Source organism: Phodopus roborovskii, unplaced genomic scaffold (genome assembly GCF_943737965.1).
Source record: "Phodopus roborovskii unplaced genomic scaffold, PHOROB, whole genome shotgun sequence".
Classification (NCBI taxonomy): domain Eukaryota; kingdom Metazoa; phylum Chordata; class Mammalia; order Rodentia; family Cricetidae; genus Phodopus; species Phodopus roborovskii.
Window position 1 is genome coordinate 107,422 of NW_026126443.1, and position 5,842 is coordinate 113,263.

Here is a 5,842-nt window from a genome sequence, read left to right on the forward strand (position 1 = left end):
ACCACCATTCTGAGCTCATCTCCTGTCAGGCCAGCTCCTTGGAGTAAAAGGGAACAGGATGGGCCGTGACACCACGCCAGGGAACCTGGACTTTGCCCAGCTCCCTACATGATATGTAACAGGCATTCTGTGGTGTTTATGGCATGAATGCATGTGTATATGTGTGAATGAGAGATGGGAACAGGAGGGGGGAGGAAATGAAGGGTGGGGGGACACCTAGGGATGAGACTAGCCTCAGCTATTTGGGGAACCCTTGAGTTTGAGGTGACAGTAGGACTTTGAGGGAAGTGTCCCGCAGGCTGTAGCCCTGGGCCAGCTCAGGCTAGAAGTCAAGGCTGGAGAAAGAGATTTGGGGGTGTGAGTGGGAAAAAAGGGAGATAGAAGACCAGGCAGAGAGGCAACATCCAGATCATTAGAAGCCAAGGTGAACTAGGAGGGCAGTGGCCAGCAGGGAAGGAGGGCTTACAGACAGCAGCATTACAGACTAGAAGAGAGTCTGAGGTCACAAGGCTGCGAGGGGCTGGATGAGGTGCTCACATGTCTGGTTGGGTCTGGCTGAGCCTTGGATCTTAGGACTCCCAGCTGTGCAGTGTGGATCACAGGAGATGGGCAGTGAGGGTGGGGATGAGGATGCTCAGAGACACAGGTGCACAAGTAGAATAAAAGCATTAAACATACTGCCAAGTGGGACAGCTGTATAGGGGCATCACAGCTCTTGCTGGGGGCTGCCAGTGTCTAACCCATACCCAGATAAAGCTCTATGCTGAAATAGCATCTGGCAAATGACAGTATAAAGAGAGGCCTAGCACAGTGCCTGGTATATATTAGGTGCTTTGTAAATATATTTGCAGCCTTTTTTTTCAGGGTTTAAAGGTCCTTCAGAAGTTTCTAGGAAATCCCTCCCCAAGCAGAGTTTTTCTGTTCAGGGAGTCAGATTTTTCTCTTTGTTTGCAAGACCTGTCTTTTCTGCCATTAAATTCCTGGGAATTTCAAAGGCACTGGCTCAACAGCTTGTTGTAGTTCAGGGGACAGTGGAGCCTGATGAACAATGGCGATCCCAGGGGGCAGCTCTGATCAGGGTCACCCCTGCTAGCCTCCCCTTCCTTCCGATGTGGCCTAGTCATCTGTCAGGAGCCCCGGGCTTCTCGTGGGGCTGGCTCACAGTGTGTGCTGTGCAAATGTTTGTCCTGATTATTTTTGTTATTGCTGTCCCTGGGCCTGGTGTTTCCTGAAATTGAATCATTTCGGTGATTCTAAAGTGTAGTTTATTTTAGTTAATCCAAGCCTCAGGCTGGCACCTCAGTGGCCCCGGGTTCCCAAGGCAGGGAAGATTAATTCCAACACAATCTCCTTCCGGTTCTTTGAAACCCTCACAGTGCAGGGGACGGTGGGCTGGCTTCAGGAGCTCATTTGATTTAGATAAACATTTGGCCTGTGGGTATACATAGTCATCAGGCACCTTCCCTAGGCTCTGAGCATCAGGAGTCTGGATGTGAATTTGGTCACTGACTTAGAGACCCTGTTGTTTCTCCCTAAATTTCACACAGGCCAGGCTCTGACCCTGTTTGGTTCACTGCTGCAGATTCATTGCTGGAACACTCTATGTCACATAGTAAAGGCTCAGGACATACTTGTTGAATGAATGAGCTGAATAAATGATTCCAGAGTCAGACACAATCCCGGCTGTTCACAGCCAAGTAGTCCAGAACGCCCTCATTCTATTCCCATCTCCCAACATCTAGCTGAAATTCACACCAGACCAATATGACTGCCTAGGAGCTTGATAAACACTCCTCACTGGTCACAGGAGCCTGGCAGGAGGGGTAACATTCCACTGGGAATACAGCAGCTGTGTTTTAGGTGAGGCCACATGTGATGTGATTGGGAAGAGTTACAAGAGGCACAGATGAGACAAGTCTGAGAAGCAGGAAGCCTGGTTGTGAGACCATTGGAATACCAGCTCCATCAGGGAAGACAAGGTGTCTACCTCATCCACTGTGCGTAAAACTTGGTGTCAAGCACAGGGTAATAAGCTGCAGAGTGGGGGCCTGGGAAGGTACCTCCATTAGTAGTGCTTGCTTAGTATATTTAAAGCCCTGGATAAGATACTCAGCATCCTGTAAACTAGGCATGGTGGTACGTGTCTAGAATCCCTGCACCCAGGAGGTGATGTAGGAGGACAGGAAGGTCAAAGGCATCCTCAGGGAGGCCAGCCTGCGACATATAAGAAGATGTCTCCAAAACAATGAAAGAAAAAAAATGGAGAACAAGAAGAGATGACTTGAGAATAGAAAGAAAAGGCAGGGTCTCGAAACTGTTGGGTGGGTTGTTTAGCACCCTTCCTGGGTTCTTTGTCTCCTTCCACCCCAACCTTCCAGCTCCCTGGCCTCCATAGCACTCTACTGAATGAAACTATAGTCTGGCCTGGGCTACCTCTTAGTAATAGGGTGTCCTTCCCACTAGAGGAGCAAACAGCTTTAGGATAACAATACAGGCAGAAAGGTAGTAGGAAAAGGCCCTGAACGCGGAGCCAGGAGATGCAGGCTGATCCTGTTACTGTCCTGCCAGGCAATCATTGTTACAAGTATGGAGTCTGATGTCCTACCAAAGCATCTTTCTTTGACATCTGTGCACTTCTACACCACGTTTGCAGAGTGAGGATATCATTGAACCTCCCTCTCACAGTTCTCACAGAGTACAGAAGTGAGATACGTTGTCTTGCTTGGCAAATCCTACCTGCTCAGTGAAAGTCAGCTGCGGATTGTGGTGTGGTCATTTTTCTGGCTCTGCTTCTTTGTCTGTGGAATGGGACTGAGAATCCTTGCCTGGGTGTCAGAGAGTGTTGGTGTGCAGAGGCAGGAACAGATGAGGCATGGACCAGTGGCAGAAGTGAGGGGTTCTGTATCAGTCCCATCAGTGTGGTCTCTTGCTTCAGGAGTCCCCACCAGACACCATTCACGTACCTTACCTACCTGAACCTTGGGTTTTCTCTCCCTTAGGTACCTAGGTCTCTCTTCCTTGGCCTTGGTCTCTAAGATGTGTCTGTTTATGTCAGACAGGCAAGTGAAGAAAGGATGTGGAGAAGAAAGGAATGGGCAAAACTTTCTTCAGGTCCTTTGGAGTGCTGGGGCCTCCGGACACTGACCCCTTTGCCAAACAGCTAGCCCAACCTTTGAAATAACCATTTCCGGTCCTCTTGGAATGCTCAACATCAGAGAGGCGGGAAGGGCACTGAGGTTCAGTTCTGGAGACTAAGAACTGGAGTTGCCAGCTTCCCTCTGATGTTGTCTCTGCATGCTCTGGCTCTGGGCGGCAGGCCTCACTCACTGTGGTGGCCCCACCTGAGGTCTATCTTGGACTCACCCCAGGGCCGGCTGCCTCTGACCATGTGGGCTTCCTTTAAGAGGCTTGGCTGGCTTTCAACACAGCTGAGATGTCCCAGGACCTAGAGTGTCTGGCATAAGAAGCTTTAAGATACCGTGTTCCCCTCCCCTTCCCACAATGCACCTCAGGGCGGGGGATTCTTGAACTATTTCCATTTCTTTCATAAGCCCAAAAGAAATGTATATAGCTCCCATGTGGGGCTCATAGGCCCCTAATGGTCTTAGACATCTCTTTTTTCCCAGGGTGGGTTCGTTGGCAACAATAGAGCTTCTCATTGAGCCAGATCCTCACTCCAATGTCAACTCACTGATCTTGGATCCCAGGAGGCTTGGACATTCACGATTGTTGTTTTTCAGGTGGAGAAACTAAGGCTCAAAGGGTAAGGCACATGCTCTAAGGCCACACATCGGCAGCCTGAAGCCCATCTCCAATCCTACCCACCAGAAACCAGTCTCCTGGAAGTTAAGTTTGGGGTCTGGATGTTCAGTGGGGTGGGGCACACTTACTATTGTTTAGGAAGGGGAACTTGGTGGGGAAATTCTGGGACTTAAGCTCTCTTTGTGGGAGGGATAATAGAAATGTGGTTGGATTCTAGAGGCCCAGCCACCTGTTTGGGAGAACACACCAGGTAGGGAGTCTTGTCCATATTCCTCCTGTGAATCGACAATCTTGCTCACTGCAAGGGGATTCCTTGGACCTGTTTCCAGAGGTCCTGCAGTGAGCCAGGAAGCAGGGCAGAGATAGGCCCTGCTGAGCCAATGGCACATGCCTGCAGGCCTGCCTGACAGGAACTCTGAGTCCCCGTGCCTGTAGGCCACTCCCCAGCAAGGGTCAGACCACACATTCTGCCTGATTTTTCCACCGGTCTCCACTTTCCGCCCACCAGAGGCACAGTGCCTCAGCCAGCCTTGCCAGACCACAAAGGCCTGTGGAGTTGGAAGCATCAGAAGTGTGCATCTTCAGCAAAACTCTCCCTCTATCTGCTCTATCTCACCTTCCTATCCCATACTGGTGTATGCACTTTGCAGTTTGTAGAGGGTTTCCATAATGTTCACATTATGAACTGCAGAGTGCTTCTGGGAGCTGGGTTATATAGAATTTTACAGAATAGAAAAGATAATCCATAGTCACATGTACAAAATATCAGTGTACAAGTTGAGACAGAAAGATGGCAAGTTCAAGGTTAGCCTGTACTACAGAGCATGTTCAAGGGCAGCCTGGTCAATTTAACAAAAGCTTGCCTGAAAAAGCCAATGACAAAAAATGAGATTACAGAAGAGGAGGAGGCAGCTCTAAAGGGGGATGTGCATCGTTCAAGCTTATGCATGCAGATAAGACATACTGGAGTTAGAAGTGAGAGCTGGTTTAATCTGCCCAGCCCCACTACAGCCCAGCAGTCTCTACCACAATAGTCCAGCATCTATTCTACCTCATCAGAAAAGTTAGAGAATAGCCATGAATCAAGGGACAAGCTGGTTTCTGCAAAGAACTTCCTACATCACTAGCTATATCACAGTTAATCACATCTTTCTTTCCCAGAGTGCTCTAATACAGGGACCCATGTTACCCAAGCCTGCAGACCCACACACCGAGAACTCATGGTGCAGATGCTTTGTTTAGAAGCAGTCTATATCCCAGAAGTCTCGTTATGTTGTTGAAAGGCTTGTTCCTTACCTCAGAGCCCTGTTCGGCCTGTATGCTGAAGATTATTGTAAGTGCTGAAGATTATTGTAAGAAGCTTCCTTGTTATGAAAACAAGCAGGGCTGTCATTTCCAAGTGTCTCTGTCAAAATTTAAGGACTGTTATTCAACTGTCACACATTGAGACTTTACAAGCAGCTGAGGCAAGGGAGACCTGCATGCTAATGATTCAGTAATTCCTAAGTAATTTACATGACTCCCCATATTCATTTGAACAAAAGCCTTGTTATGGTTTGAACATGAAATACTCTCCCCATGCCGACTCAAGTTGTGAGAGCTTGGTGCCCAGCTTGTGGGGTTATTTTGAAGGCAATGGAGCCTTTAGGAGGTGGGCCTGGTACAGGAGGTGAGACACTTGGAGGTTATACAGCTGTGCTCTCTGTGTCCTGCTCTGTGCAGAGCCACACCCCACACACATTTGCTCCTGTGCCTCGGGGCCACCACTGCTCTTGTGGCCCCTCCCGCCAGGGTGGGCTGACCTCTCTGTCAAACCGAGAATGAGAAGAAACTTTTCCCCTCTAGCGTTGCTTGTGCTGTGAAGTTTGTCACACAACAAGAAAAGCAATGAAACAAGTCTCAGGAGAGCTGCTACCATTACCATCCCGATTGTAAAAGGAAGTGAGACCTGGATAGGCTTGAGTAATGGGTCTCAAATGGTGGAAGCAGGCTGTCAGATTGTAGTGGTCTGGCACCAGACAGCTGTGGTGCTTTGGAGCCATTAAAGGGCTGATTAAACACACTGCTGGGCACTGCCCAG